Below are 22,964 nucleotides of genomic sequence, written 5' to 3'. Positions count from 1 at the left end.
ATGTTCATTGATTATATTTTGGAAATAACTTCATATTTGCTGACACACAATTATTTTTTGTTTGATGGGGTATTTTATGTTCAAATTGCAGGAGTGTCCATGGGGGCCAAATTCTCCCCTTCTTTAGCCAATCTCACTATGACCTATTGGGAGGAGAGATATATATTTTCGGTGAACAATCCCTTTTCTGGATGTGTGGTCTGGTATGGCAGATACATCGATGACCTGCTCCTTATATGGGGCGGCGATGTGTCTGCCATACCGGACTTCTTGAAATACACAGGTTTTGCAAAATGTGGGAGTCATCCCTGTAGAACCTGCAATGTATCGTGCATAGTTAAAGACTTTCATGATGCAACACATTCGGAAATTTTTCCCATTAGAAGCTACATTAATTGTAACACTACAGGAGTAATCTATATCATCCTGTGTACATCATGCGATTTGATGTATGTGGGTAGCACAAGCAGAAAATCTTAAGAGAGATTGAGGGAACATCTAAATTACATCTCTAATCCCACAGCCGCTGGAATATCTAATGCAGCAAACCACTTCATCAATATACATAACCGTAATATCAATAGTTTCTGTACATTTGCTTTTGAAAGGGTTACAGTTCCAAGAAGGGGGGGAGATATTAAACAGAAAATCCTTTCACGTGAAACCTTCTGGATCTGGAAACTAAATACCAGATATCCACGGGGTCTGAACATGAAAAAAGAATTGATGTATTCATATTGAAATTATTCATTTATACATTAATAATAGTCAAGATTCTTTTTTCTGTATTGCTTTTACATTATTTTTATACATATATTTGTTGTCTTTTATTGTATGATTATGGATCTATGCGACCGAGTATGCATCACATTGCAGCACCATGGAGAAATAAATAAGGGCTATATCTGCGCGAATGCATTTCTCTAAACCATGTTCCCACTATGCGATTTATCATGAATTCACATGGGAATGGTATCGTATTGGAATAGGAAACTGAACAGAGATATACCTGCACAGGATAGCCCCTAGAATTATATTCTTATAATGCGATCTGTTATGGCATAGCTATGATAGCATCTGTGATATATATTATTACATGATGCAATTATGAGAGTTTTTATATGCGGATATAAATTACATGTTCTCATTTCTGATTAACATGTTTATTTCATCCTATATATTTTTATCTTTATTTTGTTTTACAATCTCTATCATGGTGTTAACTCTCTCGCATAGAATCATATGAATTATTTTAATTCAACTTATTTCACTTATCACGGGTGTACTTTGTATTGTGTTTGAACAGGTGTCTGACATGTTGTTAATGATGAGGTCTGGGCTCCCCTACCCCCTTTTTCTTGGGCGGATGGGAGCACAGTCTATATAAACTCATGGAGGAACAGACACATTAGATTATGAGTAAGAACAGAAGTGTTCGAAACGCGTAAATCTGGGGGTCAGTGGGAAGGAGTGCCACTGTGTTTGTACATGACAAGTTTGGTGGAATAAAGACCGGGACCGGAAAATTTTTACTACGAGTGCTGGAGTCTTATTTCTCTACATAACATTTGGTTGTATCTGATAATGGCCGTAACTTGGTGGCGGCTTTGGAGTTTGGCAAGCTCAGACACATCCTATGCCTAGCCCACGTGTTCAACTTAGTGGTTCAGCAGTTTCTCAAAACCTACCCCAATTTGCCTGAGCTACTGGTGAAGGTGCACCGTGTGTGTGCCAATTTCCGAAAGTCATCTACAGCTGCCGCCAGTCTGGCAACGCTGCAGCAGCGATTGCAATTGCCAGCTCACCGACTGTTGTGCGATGTGAGCACGCACTGTAAGTTCACATTCCACATGTTGGCCAGGCTTTGTGAGCAGCAGAGGCAGTAGTAGAATACCAGCTGCAACATGGCCGTCGCCTTTCCAGTCAGCTTCCGCTCTTCACAAGCAACGAGTGGGCATGAATGTCTGACCTCTGTGAGGTTTTACGCAACTTTGAGGAATCAACACAGATGGTGAACGGTGATGCCGCTATTATCAGCGTAACCATCCCACTTCTGTGTCTACTGAAACGCTCGCTGCTCACAATGAAGGCGGACGCTTTGCATGTGGAAGAGGTGGAAATGGGGGAAGACAGTACACAGAGTGAGAGCCAGATCACCCTCAGTTCGTCTTCTCAGCGCGAATTAGATGATGAGGAGGAGCCGGAGATGGTTGCCTCTGCCACAGATGGTAGTACCCACAGCAGGTTTATTCTATCTTTTCAGCGTGGATGGACCGAAGAGGAGGAAGAGGATGAGGAGATTGAGAGTCCTCCTCCTGATGAGGACAGCGAAGTCTTGCCTGTTGGGACTCTGGCACTCATGGCTGACTTTATGTTAGGCTGCCTTTTCCGTGACCCTTGCTTTATACGCATTTTGGCCAACACCGATTACTGGTTGTTCACCCTTCTCGACCCCCGCTACAAAGAGAACTTCTTATCTCTCATTCCTGTGGTGGAGAGGACTAGCAAAATGGTGCAATATCAGAAGGTCCTTGTGGAAAAATTGCCCCCAAAATTTTCAGCTGACTATGCTGGCAGCAGAGTACGTAGTTCCTTGGGCAACCAAGGAGGGGAGATGAGGGGAACACACAGCAGTTCCAACAGAGGCAGGGCAACACTATCCAAGGCCTGGGACAGTTTCATGACACCCCGCCAGCACCCTCACCCTGATGTGTGGCCTAGTGTCACAAGGAGGGAAAAGTTTTGGAAGATGGTGAAGGAGTACGTAGCAGACCGTGTCAGCGTCCTCAGTGATCCCTCTGTGCCTTACAACTATTGGGTGTCCAAGATGGACACGTGGCACGAACTGGTGCTCTACGCCTTGGAGGTGCTGGCCTGCCCTGCCGCCAGTGTTTTGTCAGAGTGGGTATTTAGTGCTGCTGGGGGCAAAATAACTGATAAGCGCATCCGCCTGTCAACTGAAAATGCTGACAGGTTGACTCTTATCAAAATGAACAAGGCCTGGATTTCCCCTGGCTTCTCTACTCCACCAGAGGAAAGCAGCTGAACATAAAGGCACTTTAAATGTGGCTTTTATGGTGTATTAAATACACTGTATTCCCATGTACCCCTTCCACCACAAAAAAGGGTATATGGTTCAATCTTCCTTTTCTCGTCCTCCTCCTCCATTATTTCAACATGCTTCTTTAGGCTGCTCAGCAGCAGACCCTCACCCCTAATGTTTTAGAGGGTCACCAGCAGGTCCTCGCCCATAATGTTTTAGAGGGTCAGCTTAGCAGCAGGCCCTCACCCCTAATGTTTTAGAGGGTCACAGCAGGCCCTCGCCCATAATGTTTTAGAGGGTCAGCTCAGAAGCGGCCTTCGCCCCTAATGTTTTAGAGGGTCAGCTCAGCAGCAGGCCCTCGCCCCTAATGTTTTAGAGGGTCAGCTCAGCAGCAGACCCTCACCCATAATGTTTTAGATGGTCAGATCAGCAGCAGACCCTCGCCCCTGATGTTTTAGATGGTCAGATAAGCAGCAGGCACCCGCCCCTAATGTTTTAGAGGGTCAGCTCAGCAGCAGGCCCTCGTCGCTAATGTTTTAGAGGGTCAGCTCTGCAGCAGACCCTAACCCTAATGTTTTAGATGGTCAGATTAGCAGCAGGCCCTGGCCCTAAAGTTTTAGAAAGTCACCAGCAGGCCCTTGCTGCTAATGTTTTAGAGGGTCACCAGCAGGCCATCAATCATAATTGTTCAAGGGTGTTTATGATGCCCTCATATGTGTATGTGTAACAAAGGGTGTTTTGGAGTGCCGGTTTCTTGTAATTTTTGGCAGTCCTTTCCCTTAGTGCATAGGCTTTATGAGTGTAGGAGTCCCACTACCTGAACAATTGTACCACAATGTGAATTAGGCCCTCCTTTATGTGATATGCAGGTTGTATCAGAGTGCCTCTTCCTTGTAATTCTTGGCAGCACTTGCACTTTAAATATAAGTAAATATACAGGGAAGAATTTTTCCTAACAATTTTTCCTCTAAAATCGATTTTATATTCGGTTTGGTGCGTCAGCCTGTAAAAGTTGCGTACTACCCGGACAACATTGTTCTCTGCAGTGACCTGGGAGTCCAAGATGCATCCAGACATCCTCCCCTTGCTGTTCCCAAACTATTTCAGTTGTCTTTCCATAAATATCTGACCTTTCCCTGTGAACCAGACACCCTCCCCTCTTCAGAGCAGGGACTGCCTGGTTTAATGCTCTGGTTCTCCCATTGACTTCCATTGCATCCCAAAGTGTTCTACTCGAGCACCAGAGCACCCAAGCACTTTGGTGCTCGATCAACACTGCTAAGGAGGTGTCGCAACCAATTTCCCCAGTAAAAATTTGTGAGGCATTGACAGCGCACCAGAGACAAGAAGTAAAGGAGTTTCTGCAGAAAAATAGAAGCCGGTTTTCTGACCTACCAGGCCGTACCCACCTGATGTGTAGCTTGCTGAGTTCAAGGGCTAGATTTTGTTTGGACTGGGAAGGTAGGTTTGGTAGTGGGACCTCCCCAGTCCACCCCATTCCAGGGCAGGTTTCCCCCTAGCCTGAGGGATCCCCAGGTGTAGCTAGCTGGGATTGTTAAGTAGGAAATAAAAGCACCTCCCAGGCTGTCAGTCAGAGAGAGTGATGCCTGGAAAAAGTCTAGGAAGCTGGCTGCCTTGCTGGCTATAGACGCCGGATTCTCTGTGTGTGACCTGCACTCAATAGGTGAGCTAGAAACTAATCTGTATTAGTTAGAGCCCAGACGGGCAGGTGTTTATTTTGTTTGGCTTTCATTTTTAACTTCACCGTTCCAGTGAATTATAACTGAGTTTGCCTGTAAATTGCCAGCATGTCATAAAATAAAGCATCAATTTGGACTTTAATCCTGTTGTCTGCAAACGAATCTGTCCTGCCACCCTGCTGGAGACAGCAGCACCTTACACTACACAAGCAGTGTTCAGACAATGAGAGCTGTTTCCCCATCTCACATGCCACTCCAATAGAAGTTGTCCTCCTCGGCAACTCTCCCTATACAAACTCATCCTTGGCATAGCGCTGTGGGGCAGACCAGCATTAGGCCTGGTTGACCTTCACAGAGTGATATGCTCAGAAGCACTTGGGACATCAGGCACATCTAATGGGGGAGGAGCTTCTGACTGCTCAACACTTTCCCTAGGTGGCAAGCTTGCCACGGCCGGAGCCTCTGTGTGTACCGGGGCAGGGACAACCCACCATTCCTCTTTCTCCTCCTCTAAGGGGATTTCCTCTGTACTCTGAGCAGGAGGCTCATCAAAATTACAACGCCTCAACATGTTACAGTCCAAGTTTCGTGAGGGCCCCCCAGTGCCTATTGGCTCTACCTTTTAGACCAGGAAGGCAGGGTCTACCCTCCTCTTCACCATGTATAACCAAAACTATACAAACATGCATAGAAAACGCTATATCCCGGACCCACAGTCACTGTCCCTGCCCACTGGACAGGCCTAGCCGATGGCGGACACAGCAGAGCCTGCAAATCGTGCTGTGCCGCTACAGAGAACACCCCTAGCCAGTGGCAGACGCAGCAGAGCCTGCAAGTCAATAACTGCGCTGCAGTCCAGTACAGTAAAGCCTAGCAAACAATATAATCCTAACTAACTAATGCAAGGCCTAGGCTAGTCTCTGTTACTTCAGGCGCCACACAATATATTACAATCTCTAACCAGGTGTACTGATCTGCATCCGTTCTGGGCCCGAGGATGCAGCCTATCCGAGATGGCCACCAACCTCTTAGCAACCGTGCGGCCTTGCTTTATGATGAGGCCTTCTGTCCACACACTGAACTGGTCTTCCTGGGACAACCTCTCTTTCAAAAGAGCTGGATTCAGTAAGGGTATAACAGCTACTCTCCTTCTTTTGAGTGTCCATTAACTGCCGGACATCTGCAAGCCAGGATGGAATCGGATTCAGTCCCTCACAGCACAATCCTTCCACCATGTCAGTTCAACACTCCCTGGTTCACTCACAAGCAGCAGCTTGAGTCATCACCTACTTTACATATGCAAATCCCAGAGAGTGCTGCAAAACAGTGGCCTCTAGTGCCCGGAATGTCAAATGACAGTTTAAGTACAAACATTCAGCAGAAATAGCTGTTTCACAATCTCAAATATGGGACCACCTTCCACCGCCCATCCAACTTCCCAGACGGCCGCTTGGCTCTGACCATCACTCAGTCCCCCGGTGCATACCCATCCCTCTGCACTGGTCTTTGGTTAGCATGTACCACTTGTCCCAGGCGCTCCCCCACAACCTTTTGGATTGCTTTCAGCCAGCGGCAGTGCTCTTGATGGTGGCTCCATCGGATTGGGCATGTGGAGGTCTTTAATCTCCCATCCGGCTCTCCCAAACATGAGCATATGTGGGGAGTATCCGGTGGTACTGTGTACCCTGTTGTTATAGGCCCACATGAGTTCAGGTAGGTACTTGGGCCACCAAGCCTTTTGGCTGTCCTCCAGAGTCCGCAGCATCTGAAGCAAGGTGAGGTTGAAGCGCTCGCACGCCTGGTTTCCCTGGGGGTAATACAGGGTGGTGCGGGCACGTTCGATCCCATACAACTGGTACAGATCATTCATTGGAGTACCCAGAAAACATGCCCCCTGGTCCGAATGTATCCTCCGTCGACACGCGAACACCCATACAAAGTGTTTGCAGTCTGCTTCAGCGGCCAACTCTGCCGTCTGGTCTCTTTTGGGTACAGCCACTTTGTGAAATGATCTGTCATGACTAAACAGTACGAGTGTCCCAAGGTAGAGTACCCAATCTGTACATAATCTATCATAAGAAGCTATAGGGGTGCTGAGGTCTGATATGGCCTGGACAGGAGCTCGCTGTTCATTACTCTTACTCAGCCCTCAGGGTCGACACTTAAGACATGCATCGGCCACCATGTCTGCCAGATCTGGACAGTATACCAGCCGTTGGAGCCACTTTGCCGGTACTGGAACTCTGACTATAAGTATATGGTCCAACACAGGAGGCCCTGGGTAACAGCTTATCCCACTACTTGAACAACTTTTAGCCCTCTGGAGTCAGACAGGCCAGCTCTTCTGGCCGAGGCCAGATCTGGGTCCTCGGACCCATTCTTTCACTTTCCCCAGGTCCGGGCAGCCATTCTGGACTACCTCCCAATTAGTCAATGTCTTTCCCAACACCATGGACATCCCAGACGCCACCCCACTTGAATGTGCCATGTCCTTGAACATGGGTAATAGACTAAGGTCAGGAGTTTCAGTGTCTACAACCCTACAAAGACTCAGGAGAGTGCATCGGCATTGCCATTTTACCGACCTGAACGGAACTTGATGCGGTATTGGTACTTAGAAAGGCGAGCCAACCCCCTCTGCTCAAGCGCACCAAGCTTGGCATTCTCGAGATGTGCTAATGGGTTATTGCGTCATCGCGGTCACCTCTGCACCTGTCAGGTTCTCCGTGAACCTTTCGGTCATGGCCCACACCAGTGCCGGTAGTTCCAATTTAAAGGCGCTATAGTTGTCAGGGTTGCACTCTAACTCCATCAGAGACCAGCTGCCATAGGCAATGACTCTCTCATGTGCATCCTGGACTTGGGATAACATGGCCCCCAGACCATGTAGACTTTCGTCAGTGTACAGCAGGAATGGGGTGTCGAAACGCGTATAAGCCAGAATTGGAGCACTGGTCAGCGCCTCTTTCACTGATTCAAAAGCCTCTTGTTGGTGGGGTCCTCAGATGATGGGACGATTCTTTGGGCCCCCTGCAGTGCCCCTTGATAACTCATTTAACGGGCCCACCAAATTAGCAAATTTGGGTATAAACCTCCTGTAGTAGCTGGCCAGTCCCATGAATGCCCCTCACTTCTCGTAGTGTATGTGGCTGGGGACACTTCTAGACGGCCTCTACCTTGCTGGGGGTCGGCTTTACCCCCTCCTGGGTGACTAAATGTCCCAAATACTCTATCTGCTGTCTAAACAGTTGGCACTTCTTGGGCTTGATCTTGAGCTTATGGTCTAACAGCTGTCCTAGGACCTGTCGCAGCTTCTAGAGGTGATCCTCAAATGAGGCCGCAAACAATACTATGTCGTCCAGGTATATCAATACTGACTCAAAGTTGAGATCCCCAAGACAGTGCTCCATCAACCGCTGGAATGTTTCCGGGGCATTGGACAGGCCAAACGGCATCCGGTTGAACTCGTAGAGTCCCATAGGTAGGATGAATGCCATCTTCGCTTTGTCTTTCTTGGCCACCGGTACCTGCCAATACCCACTGGCCAGGTCAAGAGTTTAGAAGAACTTCGCATGACTCAGAGCAGACGACTCCTCAATCTTCAGAAGGGGGTAGGCATCCCGGACAGTCTGGGCATTCAGCTTCTGAAAATCCACACAACCAGAGACTCACATCTTTTTTCTGTACCAAGACTACTGGAGCAGCCAGGGGCGTAACTACCATAGTGGCAGACCATGCGACTGCTATGGGGCCCAGGGCAAGAGGGGGCCCAGTCTTAGTTGAGATTATCTCCTCTTCGACTGCAGGTGAAAACTTGGTCAGGACTCTACCCTCTAAAGGAACAACTTTTAGCAAATGAGGCAGTGGAAAAATTACTTCTCTATGTACACTAGTGGTGAGCGAGCATGCTCGGCCGAACTGCTGTTCGGCTCGAGCATCGCTATGCTTTGCACATTGCAGTGATCGGCCAAATACTGCAGGTGCTCAAGTACAATTTAATACAATGAAAGTCAATGGGAGACCCGAGCATCAAACCAGGCACCCCCTGCTCTGAAAAGGAGAGGGTGTTTGGTTCACCAAAAAAGGTTAGAAATTGACGGAAACGCCATCAAAATGGTTTGGCAACAGCATTAATAGGATGGCTGGATGCGTCTTGGACTCCGATTATCTATGACATACAATAGACAACCACACAAAGACTATATGCCAAAAGCCAGGTATGTGGAAGCTAACAATCTATCCATGAGACAGATAGCAGTCAGCATACCTTAAAATGGCAGCCTTGTGCACTGAGACATTCCAAACCAGCTCTCATCTGACTGAGAGCCAGTAAGCCTCAAAGTAGTTGCTTCACATCTGTTGGATAGCTCGGGTGGACCTGCAAACCTAGATCAATATCATTAGGGTGACAAAAAGTTTTCGGATTGTCCTAACATAATATTCAATAACCTTTCTATACAGTTTTGTCATGTAAAAACGAATTTGCATAAACATGAGCATATGGGAAAGACATACAAATGAGCAGAATCTGCCTTGTTTTTCAGCTGAAAAACCATTTGCATGGAAAATTCACAATCTGCACTACTCATGAACAGCCCCATCTATTGGATTCATAGTCTTGTCATAAGGCTATGAAACCAATATATGGCGCTGTTCATGAGTCATGAACAGCGCCATCTATTGGTTTCATAGTCTTATGACAAGACTATTAGACTACGAGTTTTATGACAAGACTATTAGTCTTGTCATAAGACTATGAAACTAATAGATGGCGCTGTTCATCTTGTTGGGGCGCTAGTAAGTGGGGCACCCTGCTCAACAGAGTCTACACACCGTGTAGCACTCAGCCTTTTGCATGGAAAATTTGCAATACAAATTTGCGATTAGAATATTTGCGATCTACACTACTCATGAACTGCACCATCTATTGGATTCATAGTCTTGTCATAAGACTATGAAACCAATAGATGGCGTTGTTCAGGAGTCATTACAAGCAGGGCAATTTTGGGCCCCCTTGAGGCATTTTTTCACATTTATATGTCCCCCTGTGGCTCCCACACAGTATAATGACCCCCACTGGCCCCTATACAGTATAATGACCACTAGTGGCCCTTCACACAGTATAATGACCACACAGTGGCCCTCTATTCAGAATAATGACTCCCAGTCACCCCCCATTCAGAATAATGACCCCCCAGTGGCCCCCACACTGGGGGTTATACTGTATGAAGGGGGCACTGGGGGTCATTATACTGTATGGTGGTCACTGGGGGTCATTATATTAATTGGGGCTCCAGGGGTCATTATACTGAATAGAGGGTCATTGGGGATCATTATACTAAATGCGGGGCACTGGGGGTCATTATACTGTGTAAGGGGCCCTCACAGTGTAATGATCCCCCAGTGGCCCCCTCACATACCTATCATTGCTGGAGCATTGCTAGAGTATTTCTGACACAGATTGTTGTGCAAAGGTCCTTAGCACCACAATCTACAACTTTTCCCCACTCATGTCAGGTCTAAAAAAGGTGGTGTGGGCAGGGAAAGGGATACAGTTATTGGATACCACTGCCATAACACCTCTGTACAGTGACTGTTTGACACCGGCATACAGTAACCGGATAACACCTCTGTACAGTGACCGTATAACACTGCCATACAGTGATCGGATAAAAGGGTATAAGGGGGCACAGAACAGGGAATGACTAGGGGCACTGTACAGGGTGTGGTAAGAGGGCACAATGCAGGGTATAAGGGGGCACAGTATAGGGTGAGGGGCACAGTACGTGGTGGGGGGCACAATACGGGGTGGGTGGCACAGTAACATGACCCTGTGATGTTAGAAGGTCCTTATGGTGAATGCGGTTCAGACGCCACCATAATGAGAGGCAGAGGAGTAAGACAGGGGCCCGGGGCCCTGTATTGGACAGGAGGGGTGGACACAGCAAGTAGGTAGAAGGGGCTCTGAGGGGGATTCATACAAGAGGTAAGGGCAGGAGGTCTGTGCAGGGCAGCAATAGGAGATAAGAGGGTGGAACAGGAGCTCTGGATACATGAGAGAGGAAAGGAGACAGCAGGGGCTTCATGAGGATGACATAGGACAGAATATGAAGGGGGGGCCAGGTGTTATGGAGGCAAACTGCTTAATGAGGCAGTAAAACAACCAAATAGCAGTAAGCTGCTGGTATGCAGCATCCAGCAGCAACCCGAATAGTTTAGCCTGCCCACTCTCCTGTCCCACAGAGAAGAGACAGTCACAGTGCAGACTCACAGACTGTGTTCACACTTCTGCTCCAGCCATGCGGTCTCTCTCCTCAGGTAGCAGTCTTGTGTAGAGGGGGCGTGTATGAAGCTCTGCAGAGGGCCCACCAGAGGGGTACTGCGTAAGTGAAATGACAGCAGTGTCATTGATAGAATTGCTCATAGCAGCTCAGTGGGCCCCGGCACTTGCCCGTACATGCTGACGCCGGCCCTGCCTCTGGGTTTCGCTGCTATATTTCCTTTAACGTCTCTTGTAGGGCATTGGAGTACTGCATCAGGGTGTCACCCTCTAGCTGTGGTCGGTTGAAGAAGTGGCTCCGCAACTGCACTACTTTAGTACGCCCCCCCCCCCCCCGGGCTCTCTCCAGCAGGGAGAATATTTTCTCTAGGGTGTCTCTCTCAGATTCAGGCCTTACCATCACTGTCCGTCTGACGTCACCCTCTAGAGCCCCCAACGCAACCTCTGCCTGCAGCTCGGGGGTCAGGTTGCACATTCTAACAGCACTTTGCACCCTTTCAGTCCAGTCCTGCAACGTCATATTTTTACCATCAAATTTTGGCAGATGATGCAATAGCGCCCCCACGGGAATGTACCCTAATGGGGCGGACATGGCGGGGGAAAGCTGTATCAGCGGTGTTGGGGCAAGTTGGCCTTTCACTGGCGCACCCTGAGCTGGGTCCTGGACTGGTGCCATTGGCGCCGGTGGAAGGTCTCCCATCACTTTCCCGTCCATAATGGTCGCTGTATTCTGCCGACTATGCCAAGATGTAAACCGTGTACCGGGGTGGGATTCCCAGAATACAGCGAAGTCAAGAACGAGAAAAACATCTCCACCGCCAGCTTTTGCCAAAACAGAATTTTACTTGTAATGCACACAACCACAAATGCTGGGAACATAGAAAACATTTATATACACCCAGCCCGAAGGCTGAGACCCTTGTGCCCTCCGATGGATGCAGGAGGAAAGAGTGGTCATTTACCTACTGGCGGGCACAACTAAACTGCCACACCTTACCTGTTATTAACCTAAAAACAAGAATAACTGTATGGGTACGTGGTGCGGGCTAGCCTGCGGTGCAGCACAACAGCTTAGAGTCTAACAACGCTCTACAGGATTCCCCCTCCTATAACTGGTGTTGTAGCACGTGCCTGAGTATTCCTTTTGAGCAAAATGCCAACCTGGCTTGAGTTTGTGGGGAAGTTTATCAGCTCTCCGGTGTGAAATGTCCCTTTAAATTATGGAGTCCTTGCAATGAACAATAGCAACACTTGTGGCCTGACACAAACAGAGACCCTGTCTAACTAACTACAGGCCTGGTCTCAGTCTCTAGGCGCCAACACTGTAATGAGGTGCGTGCCGCCAACACTGTAATGAGGTGCGTTCATGATCTTACCGACCCGCTGGTGACTCTGAACAGAACAAATGCCTCTCCAACAAGCATGCGGTTCCACAGTGTATGTCGTTGTGCTCCTCAGCTCTCATCAGAGTTCCTGAAAGCAATCCTTGTTCCTCTGGACAGGATCAGGGTCTTGGACACAATCAGCTTTACTTAGCTGCTGCTCTGGTCACTGAGGTATGCTCCCACACCTGGATGCCGTCGGATCCTCTGCTGACACAGTTCCTCACTCTCACCTCCTTCTAATATGGCTGCTTCCTTTCCCTTTCTCTCCAGGCTCTGTGTAACTCCACCTCACCTGAACATGGAAATATAAGCATCTTGTGGCCAAACAGCAGAATGTCAGTCCAGATAATTTCATTTTATTTACATAAACAGTGTTCAGACAAGGAGAGCTGTTTATCCATCTCACATGTGCCATAATACCTGTATATACCTGTAAAAAAGAAGGAGGGTCAGTCAGCACATCCCAATGCACAGGTGCACACTGCCATAGCTAGAAACATACAGAAAAAAGACAATGCAAAAGCACTCTGCAAACCAAATAAAGTACAATAATTCCATAGTTAAAAAAAATATTCAGGTGCTTACACTACGCTTATTTATAAAGTGAGATGCTTGGTATAAAGTATAAAGCTGTGGCCTTCTCTCACTGCATTCATTGAAAGCCGTCTGGCACCAGGAGAGGTATGGAGTGGGCTTGGCATGCATGTTGGGACCTGCATCCCCTGGAAATAATGGAGGCCATCATGGCCCCAAAAATGGTAAAAGGCAGAGTGGACCCAGCATGCATGTGGAACCAACACTTCCTGAACTTTATGGCGGCCATTATGGTGCATAACAGGTAGTATTTAGTGTTAGGTTCCCGTCTTACAGAGATCACCTTGACGTTTGGCAGACGGGCCCAAATGGTTTTGTACGAAATGCATTTGCCAAGCATCTCACTTTATAAAATAAGCGGAGCGTTAGCACCAGAATATGTATAACTATGTCATTATTGTACTTTATTTGGTTTGCAGAGTGCTGTTGCATTGTCAGTTTTTTTTCTGTGTATATACCTGTAGTCATCCTACCAGAGGGGTAACTTGAAGCTTCTTGGGCCCCAATATCAAATCTGTAACAGGGGCCCTCACCTATCATCAGGGGTGCATCTAGCCTTTCTGCTACCTGAGGCGAAAACTGAAACAGTGACCCCCCCCCACCCCTGCCAATTTCTTCACCTAACCCCTTCCCTTCAGCTCATGGCTGCCCTCCCTCTTGCCCCTACCTGGTGCTGCCTGAGGCGATCTCCTCACCTGGCCTCATTGGCGGTGCACCCTTGGCTATCATGCGCCATTAATAACACCAGTGTCTCTAGTGGTGGAAGAGCCTCCTATGTGATACTAAAGCCTGGGTGCAACTGTTACCTTTGCACCCCCTATAGTTATGCCCCTGAATCTTACCGTTATCCCTTATTTACCACAATTCAGCTTTGACTTTCTACAACAAGTAGTGCCTGATAATAAAACAAACTCACAAAGGCAGTGACAATATTCTTTTGTCAGGCTAAGGCTACTTTCACACTTGCGCTTGATCGGATCCGTTCTGAACGGATCCGATCATATTAATGCAGACGGAGGCTCCATTCAGTACGGATCCGTCTGCATTAATAACTTTAAAAAATTTCGCAAGTGCGCAAGTGCGCAAGTAGCCTGCGCGGATCCGTTCAGACTTTCAATGTAAAGTCAATGGGGGACGGATCCACTTGAAGATTGAGCCATATGGTGACATCTTCAAGCGGATCCGTTCCCATTGACTTACATTGTAAGTCTGAACGGATCCGCACGCCTCCGCACGCCTCCGCACGGCCAGGCGGACACCCGAACGCTGCAAGCAGCGTTCAGCTGTCCGCCTGTCCGTGCGGAGGCGAGCGGAGCAGAGGCTGAACGCCGCCAGACTGATGCAGTCTGAGCGGATCCGCTCCATTCAGACTGCATCAGGGCTGGACGGAGGCGTTCGGGTCCGCTCGTGAGCTCCTTCAAACGGAGCTCACGAGCGGACCGACGAACGCTAGTGTGAAAGTAGCCTTAACAGTAGCTGCCAATAAGGGCGTTGGACATCGATGGCTTAATTATGCTATCAATATCAGATAGCTGCGGGTCCCACCTCTTGAACCCGCTCCTATCTCCAGAGCGGGGCCCCCAAAGTGAAGTAGATCAGCGGAGCATGAGCAGCGTGCTCGCCGTTCATTGCTATTGGGGCAAACACGATTGGCTTTTTTTTTTTTTTTTTTCCAAGCACAGCTTCTCTCCATTCACCTCTATGGGACTGCTGGAAATAGCCAGGATCAAGCATGATCGGCTATTTTCGGAACTCCCATAGCAGTGAATGGAGGCTTGCCTCGCATGCTTCTGAGATGAGTCAATCCCTTTAAACAGTGCCTATACTGTATAGCAGGTCCCATGGACTCAACAGGGAAAAATCCTAGTAGGCCGGTAAGTTCAAGAATATAGTTGCGGCGCTCCTTGTCTCACAATAGGATTATATATGTAATGACTGGGTCTCACATAGGGGGCGAAGCTAAAAACTTATGGGTCCTGGTGCAAGAGTTCAGCTTGGGCCTCCCTTACCTCAGTGAGGGGGCAGAAAAGCACATAGCTTGCCCGGCATGCCAAATTCTTGACCTAACCCCTTTCCTCGAGCCAGAGGTGTATTTTGACTAGCATGCACTTTCTATAATACCAGTGTCTTCTTATGAGGCACAAGGGTCTTTGAGCCCCCTCAGGCTCCTGCGCCCAGTAGTGACTGTTACCTCTGCATCCCCTATAGCTATGCCCCTGGACCCACATATCACTGTAGGGCTGTATATAAAATTATGGTGCTCCATATTTGACTATAGAGCTATACAGTGGGGGAAATAAGTATTTGATACACTGGCGATTTTGCAAGTTTTCCCGCCTACAAAGAATGGAGAGATCTGTAATTTGTATCGTAGGTACACTTCAACTATGAGAGACAGAATCTAAAAATTAATCCAGAAAATCACATTGTATGATTTTCAAAGAATTAATTTGCATTTTATTGCATGAAATAAGTATTTGATACAATAGAAAAACAGAACTTAATATTTGGTACAGAAACTTTTGCTTGCAATTACAGAGGTCAGACATTTCCTGTAATTCACACACTGCCACAGGGATTTTGGCCCACACCTCCATACAAATTTTCTCCAGATCTTTCAGCTTTCGGGGCTGTCGCTGGGCTACATTGAGTTTCAGCTCCTTCCAAAGATTTTCCATTGGGTTCAAGTCTGGAGACTGGCTAGGCTACTCCAGGACCTTCAAATACTTCTTACGGAGCCACTCCTTAGTTGCCCTGGCTGTGTGTTTCGGGTCATTGTCATGCTGGAAGACCCAGCCATGACCCATCTTCAATGCTCTTACTGAGGGAAGAAGGTTGTTGGCCAAAATCTCGCGATACTGTACATGGCCCCATCCATCCTCCCTTCAATGCGGTGCAGTCGTCCTGTCCCCTTTGCAGAAAAGCACCCCAGAGCTTGATGTTTACACCCCCATGCTTGATGGTTGAGGCGGTGTTCTTGGTGTTGTACTCATCCTTCTTCTTCCTCCAAGCACGGCGAGTGGAGTTGATATCAAAAAGTTCTATTTTGGTCTCATCTTACCACATGACCTCCTCCCATGCCTCCTCTGGATCATGGGCAGCTTGGTGGTTTGCACTGGTGCCTTGCAGCGCTGGGGTCCTAGGTTCGAATCCACCAAGGACACCATCATGGAGTTTATATGTTCTCCCCGTGTTTGCGTCAGTTTCCTTGGGATTCTCCAGTTTCCTCCCACACTCCAAAGACATACTGATAGGAAACTTAGATTGTGAGCCCCATTGGGGACAGTTGGTGCAATAAAATACAAATTAATTATTCAAAAATCATACAATGTGATTTTCTGGATTTTTTTTTCCTGTCACAGTTGAAGTGTAACTAGGATAAAAATTACAGACCTCTTTATTTTTAGTATGTGGGAAAACTTGCAAAATTGCCAGTGTATCAAATACTTATTTTCCCCACTGTATATAACAGTCAGGAAGCTCTGTCCAATTTTCTTAAAGGGCCACTTCACATTATTTTTGAATTGGTCCCACCAATGGCCCATCTACTTATATTGGCTCCACCTTCTGCCAATTTAGACCCAACTGTAATATTGGTCCACTTTTAGATTATTATTTTTTTGCAGGGGCACTTTAAAGGGGTTCTCCAGAAATGTCGAAAAGGAAAATACTTAAATATTACTATATTGTAAATGTATTCCCCAATACCTTTCATTATTTATAATGGCTCATTTTGTTTAGGGAACAATCATTAGGAGAAACAAAATGGCAGCCGTCCTATTAATACACACAAAACCTGTCCTAATCATATAGGAGGACAAGTAACTTCCGAGCACTGAGATAATGAGCTGCCTCATCCTCCTCTCCTACTTGTCACGGGTTATGATCCTGAATACAGATTATAAGAACTTTAAATCTCTGTGGGAATGGAGTTCATGAGGAGACATGAAGTACAGAGAGGACGGACAGGACAGACTGTGGTAATGGAGACTGCATACAAGTGCTGCTGCTCAATATCCACATTACCCCCACCCTCCTCTCTGTACTTCATGCCTCCTCATGAACTCCAATTCTATAGAGATTTAGCTGAAGATCATAGAAGAAGATGAGGCAGCTCTTTGGCTCACTGCTCTGAAGGGACTTGTCCTCCTGTGTGATTAAGACAGGTTTTGTGTGTACTGATAGGTTGGCGGCCATTTTATTTTTCCTAATGATTGCTTCCCAGACAAAACGAGCCATTATAACTAATGAAAGGTATTTAGGAATATATTTATAATAAAGTAATATTTAAGTATTTTAATTTTCTTAATTCCCGGAGAACCCCTTTAAGTTCTCAATTTGCCAATTGTGTCCAATGCCCTATATTTCATATATAATAGTTGTCAATAGTTCTGAATTGGCAGGGACTAACTCAGCAAATTTGGGTTGATCTGTCCCAAAATAGGTGTGGCTTCTGTAAGCCCCACCCATAAGTGGATGGCTTGAGGTTGGTTTGGGGGGGCGTTTCTGGGACTATAGTGTTAGTAAGTATGCTATACTGTACATGTGGCTAAAAGTAGGTTCCTTCAAAAATATGGATTGATATTTTTTATTGTTGAAGTAGTTGAAAAATGGGTTCTATGTATTTTTTCATTTTCAATATTTTTTTTTCAATACAATTCTTTATTAAGCCCCACTAGAAGACTTGAACTTATTATCCGTTCATTGCTTGTATAAAGCTGGATGCCTAACACATGGGTTGTGCCCAGCCAGTTATCTTTTTGCAAATAGGTGGGTATGTACAAAGGTCCAGCATCTAAAGACTGATGCAGGAGTGCAGGAGGTAAAAACGCAGCGTACAGGGCACTGTTCAACATCTGTCAATACTACTGATGCGTTGGATGAATATCAGAAAACTATGGGATCAGTTCTAGCATCATTCCCTCCAGTGTTTTATGTACCGTGCCAGAGGGAAACTGAGCTAGATCAGAAGATCCATGGTTAGGGCCCTAACATACCTGTACAGCCCTGGATAACAGGATGTCAATATATGGTGTGGATCTCTCAGGAGGATTTCACCTTTCGCAATTCATGGTAACATGGCCTATGATGGCTCATGCAGTTTTATGTGTACTGCCTTGTTTTTATAAAAAGATGGCTGGACCATCGCACAGAACAAGCACTTTTTATCTTGTGCCACCCCAACTGTAACGCTTGTAGATAGGGACAGACATGGACAGTGAGACGGACCTGGAACCCAGCCCACTTTCCCTACCTACTTGTAGTTCAAGCCATAGGTAGCAAGACCGCAACTGGTTGACAGTCCCTATGCTACTAAGGTGCAGAGACAGACAAACACCAAGAGACAAAAACAACACAAAAGAATAGTCATACGAAAATGGGTCAGAACCAGATGGACAACACAGTACAAAAACGAGAGGCAGAGAGTAGTCAAAAGACAAGCCGAGGTCCAAAGCACAAACAAATGAATCTAAGAACCAGGAACCTAGCTAGTGAGCCCGAACAAGACTATCACTGGCACGGGTGTATGGCCAGGAAGGGGTTTAAATAGAGGAAGTCCCAGGATCAGAATCTGATAGATCATGACTCTGCACTCCATTAGTCAGAATACTAGCACACAGCAATAGATCAGCTAAGCAATCAGCCCATGGCTAGTCTCCTCCAGCGCACGCCTGTTGTGGGGATGAAGAGCATTGCATCCTGTTGCTAAACATTCTGTTGCAACAGCAGGGGGCATGGCTTAACGGCGCATGTCTCCCAGCGCGAGTGGTCACGCCAAAGCTAAAGATCTCGCCGCTGGAGCCTGGACAGGCAAGTTTGTGACACCAACTTACTCAGATTGTAAACTCTTGTGAATAGGGCCCTCATTCCTATTGTGTGGGTTGCTGAATCGCATGCATACAAATACTGAAGGTGTTAAATTTAATTGTAATTCCCACCACAGAAATGCCCCAAACCCACCCAGTCAATTTATGGTTGGTGTTTACATAAGCCCCGCCCATTTCAGCCCGGGACAACTCGAAATTGCCACGGCTGTCTCTGTAAATTAGGGACAGTCTAATGGCAACTACTCAGTGAAGTCTAAATTTGTCTCTACATGTATCTTCTGATTTGTAAAGCAATGCGGAATATGTTGCTTCTATATAAATAGAGCTTATTATTATTATTATTATTATTATTTTTGTCTCACATTAAAACTGAGAAAAATATAAAAAATCCTCTTTGTGTCCCATGACCTCAGCCATGTCTTCCTCTTCCCAGGGCTGTATTTATCTTGTCTCCTGCTCCTCCTCACTGTTCTGTATCTGGCTCAGGACCGGCGTCAGCACTAGTGTTGGGCGCGAATATTCGAATCGTGAATTTAAACTGCGAATATTGCCACTTCGAGAATTCGCGAAGATTTAGAATATAGTGCTATTGTCACAACCAGACAGCTGAGAAGCTCTGACAGAGGCCTTTCAGAACCTCCTCCTTGAGTTTCTGTGTTGTGGTATTCAGCTCCTCCTCTCGTTAGCCTCTCTCAAGCTGTCATGTGTTGGACTAATTGCTTCCCTTTAAATTCTTCCCCAGAAGGCTTTTCTGGGCGGCTTATACTACTTCCTGGAGTGTGTGTGCACGCTGACTCTGTCCTCCTGTTTGCTTCAAAGCTAAGTGTTGTACCTTTATCTGTTATTTTCTGTTTGCTGGATCCCAGGTGACCCTGACTCCCTCCGTATCTTGTGTAGGGAGCCAGTGGTCGTGTCCCCTCACTATTGTAGGGTGCTCAGGGCTTTATAGTCAAGGTTCGTGGATATGCAAACCTCCACCATTCAGATCTTTGCATAGGCTGAGCAGCCAGGGAAAGTGCCAGGTCTTCTGCAGGGGTCTCCCTTGGTTCCTTAGTTTTTGGATCCAGCGAGTCGTTTATACATGTTGCTTTGCCTTGTTTCCTGTACACCGTCCGTGACAGCTATATATTCGTATTCTTGAATATTCTAGATTTGTTTTTCATCAGTAACCTCCCTTCTTGCTTGTGGGCCAATGAGAAGGCTGCAATGTCTTTGTCTGAGCTTTGCTGCATCCCTAGCAACCAATAGGAAAGTTGCCTACCCCTTACTATATAAGAACCTCCCCAGCAGCCATTTTCTGTAGATTTATGGAGTTCTGAGAGTGAGAGAGCAGTGTCATTGCTGTGCTCTGTGCTTTGCTGTTTAATTACATTAGATAGTTAGTTAGCTTATATATATAATACAGATAGTTGGTGGGAGATAGTCAGTGTAGGTTAGATAGTGACATAGTGTAGCTGTCCATACATACATGCTACAGACATAGTGCTGTGATGTCACAAATTCACAATAATACTTAGTGCACCAATCAGTAATATGTAATCAGACCTGCTAAATGTGAAGTTGCACGTATTGCACAAAAATATGCGCATCATTGATAGCCAATTTGCGCAATCACGAATATAGTGGAGCACTCTATCTGCATATACACTCACCTAAAGAATTATTAGGAACACCATACTAATACGGTGTTGGACCCCCTTTTGCCTTCAGAACTGCCTTAATTCTACGTGGCATTGATTCAACAAGGTGCTGATTAGCATTCTTTAGAAATGTTGGCCCATATTGATAGGATAGCATCTTGCAGTTGATGGAGATTTGAGGGATGCACATCCAGGGCACGAAGCTCCCGTTCCACCACATCCCAAATATGCTCTATTGGGTTGAGATCTGGTGACTGTGGGGGCCATATTAGTACAGTGAACTCATTGTCATGTTCAAGAAACCAATTTGAAATGATTCGAGCTTTGTGACATGGTGCATTATCCTGCTGGAAGTAGCCATCAGAGGATGGGTACATGGTGGTCATGAAGGGATGGACATGGTCAGAAACAATGCTCAGGTAGCCCGTGGCATTTAAAGGATGGCCAATTGGCACTAAGGGGCCTAAAGTGTGCCCAGAAAACATCCCCCACACCATTACACCACCACCACCAGCCTGCACACTGGTAACAAGGCATGATGGATACATGTTCTCATTCTGTTTACGCCAAATTCGGACTCTACCATTTGAATGTCCCAACAGAAATCGAGACTCATCAGACCAGGCAACATTTTTCCAGTCTTCAACAGTCCAATTTTGGTGAGCTCGTGCAAATTTTTAGCCTCTTTTTCCTATTTGTAGTGGAGATGAGTGGTACCCGGTGGGGTCTTCTGCTGTTGTAGCCCACCTTTCTTTCCCATTCTGACATTCAATTTGGAGTTCAGGAGATTGTCTTGACCAGGACCACAACCCTACATGCATTGAAGCAACTGCCATGTGATTGGTTGACTAGATAATCGCATTAATGAGAAATAGAACAGGTGTTCCTAATAATTCTTTAGGTGAGTGTAAAGCTATTGTAATGTTCTGCCATGCCAACCATTTTCTCCAGTCTCAGGAAACTTCTAGCAGCTTGAAAAATGTAGCAACAGTGACCCACACCTGTATTGCGCGTCAATACGCGAATACTACATTGCCGATTTTCGCAATCAAGAAAATCGCAAATTCTCAAATATATGACGAATATTCACCCAAATATTCACAAAATATCGCAAATTCGAATATTGCCCCTGCTGCTCATCACTAGTCAGCACCCGGCATACCCGGGCAAGTGCCGTGGCCCACCGCTCCTGGGTGGGGGCCCACTGCGCTGCTATGAGCGCTTCCATCAATACAGATGGGAGCGCTCATTGCTGGATTGCAGGGAACTGTGGTCATATGTAGATTGTAAGCCCTCATGGGCAGGGCCCTCTCTCCTTCTGTACCAGTTTGTAACTCGTCTTATTTATGCTTAGTGCAGTTGTCTGTATTATGTATGTGCTTATCATATGTACAGCGCTATGGAATGAATGGCACTTTAATAATAAATAATAATTAAATTCACTAACCGCAGCTCCAGGGGTGTAGCTATTGTGGAAGCCACTGCTTCGGGCCCTGTGGGCAGTAGCAGGGCCGCAGCGTCAGACTGGAGCAAGGAGCATCAACAGCATGAAGAGGCCGACTGCTTCTGTCCCCTTACAAGCTCCTGTGCTGCCGAGCTTCAGACATGCCACCTCTTCACTCCCTTCAGCAGCCCCTACTTCTTGTACAAATCCCCCCCCTCAGAGCCCCTTCCACCTACTTGCTGTGTGCACCCCTCCTGTCCATCCTGGGCCCCGGGCCCCTGTCTCACTCCTCTGCCTCTTATCCAATAACTGTATCCCCTTCCCTGCCCACGCCACCTTTTTCAGACCTGGCATGAGGGGGGAAAAGTTGCAGATTACGGCACAAAGAACCATTGCGCCACAATCTTTGCCAGAAATACGCCTAATATAGGCATATTTCTGTTTAGTAAATGACCCCCTAATTGTATTATTATTCCAGGGTAGGGCTAATATCGTTATAGTATATAGATTTTAGTATATTATACTGTGAGGTTAACCCACTGGGGGGATGGGGGGGTTCAGACAAAAATTTGCTGTGGGGCCCAGTCAGTTCTAGCTGGTGAGGGTCTCTTACACAGTATAATGTATTCTGAATGGAGGGGCACTGTTGGGTCATTAAACTGTGTGGGGGGCCACGGGGGGGGGGTCATTATACTGTGTTGGGGGCCATTGGGGATTATTATACTGTCTGTGGGGGCATTGGGGGGGTCATTATACTGTGTATGGGCCACTAGTGGTCATTAAACTGTATGGGGGCCACTGGTGGTCATTATACGGTGTGGGAACCACAGGGGTACATGTAAATGCCACAAGAGGGTCCACTGAGATTTTTCGCTCAAGGGCCCACATAAACCTGGAGTCGGCCCCTGGTCTGGCTATAAGACAACTGGTAGCAGCAGGAGCCTCCCTTCCCTCTACCTTGTCTGTGGCAGGCCAAAAAGATCATTAAGCTTCACCCCTTGGTTAACTGAATTGACCAAACCACCAAGTTAGATTGTCCACACGGCCGTG

Source organism: Bufo gargarizans, chromosome 1 (assembly GCF_014858855.1).
Source record: "Bufo gargarizans isolate SCDJY-AF-19 chromosome 1, ASM1485885v1, whole genome shotgun sequence".
Lineage (NCBI taxonomy): Eukaryota > Metazoa > Chordata > Amphibia > Anura > Bufonidae > Bufo > Bufo gargarizans.
This window is presented reverse-complemented; position numbering follows the sequence as displayed.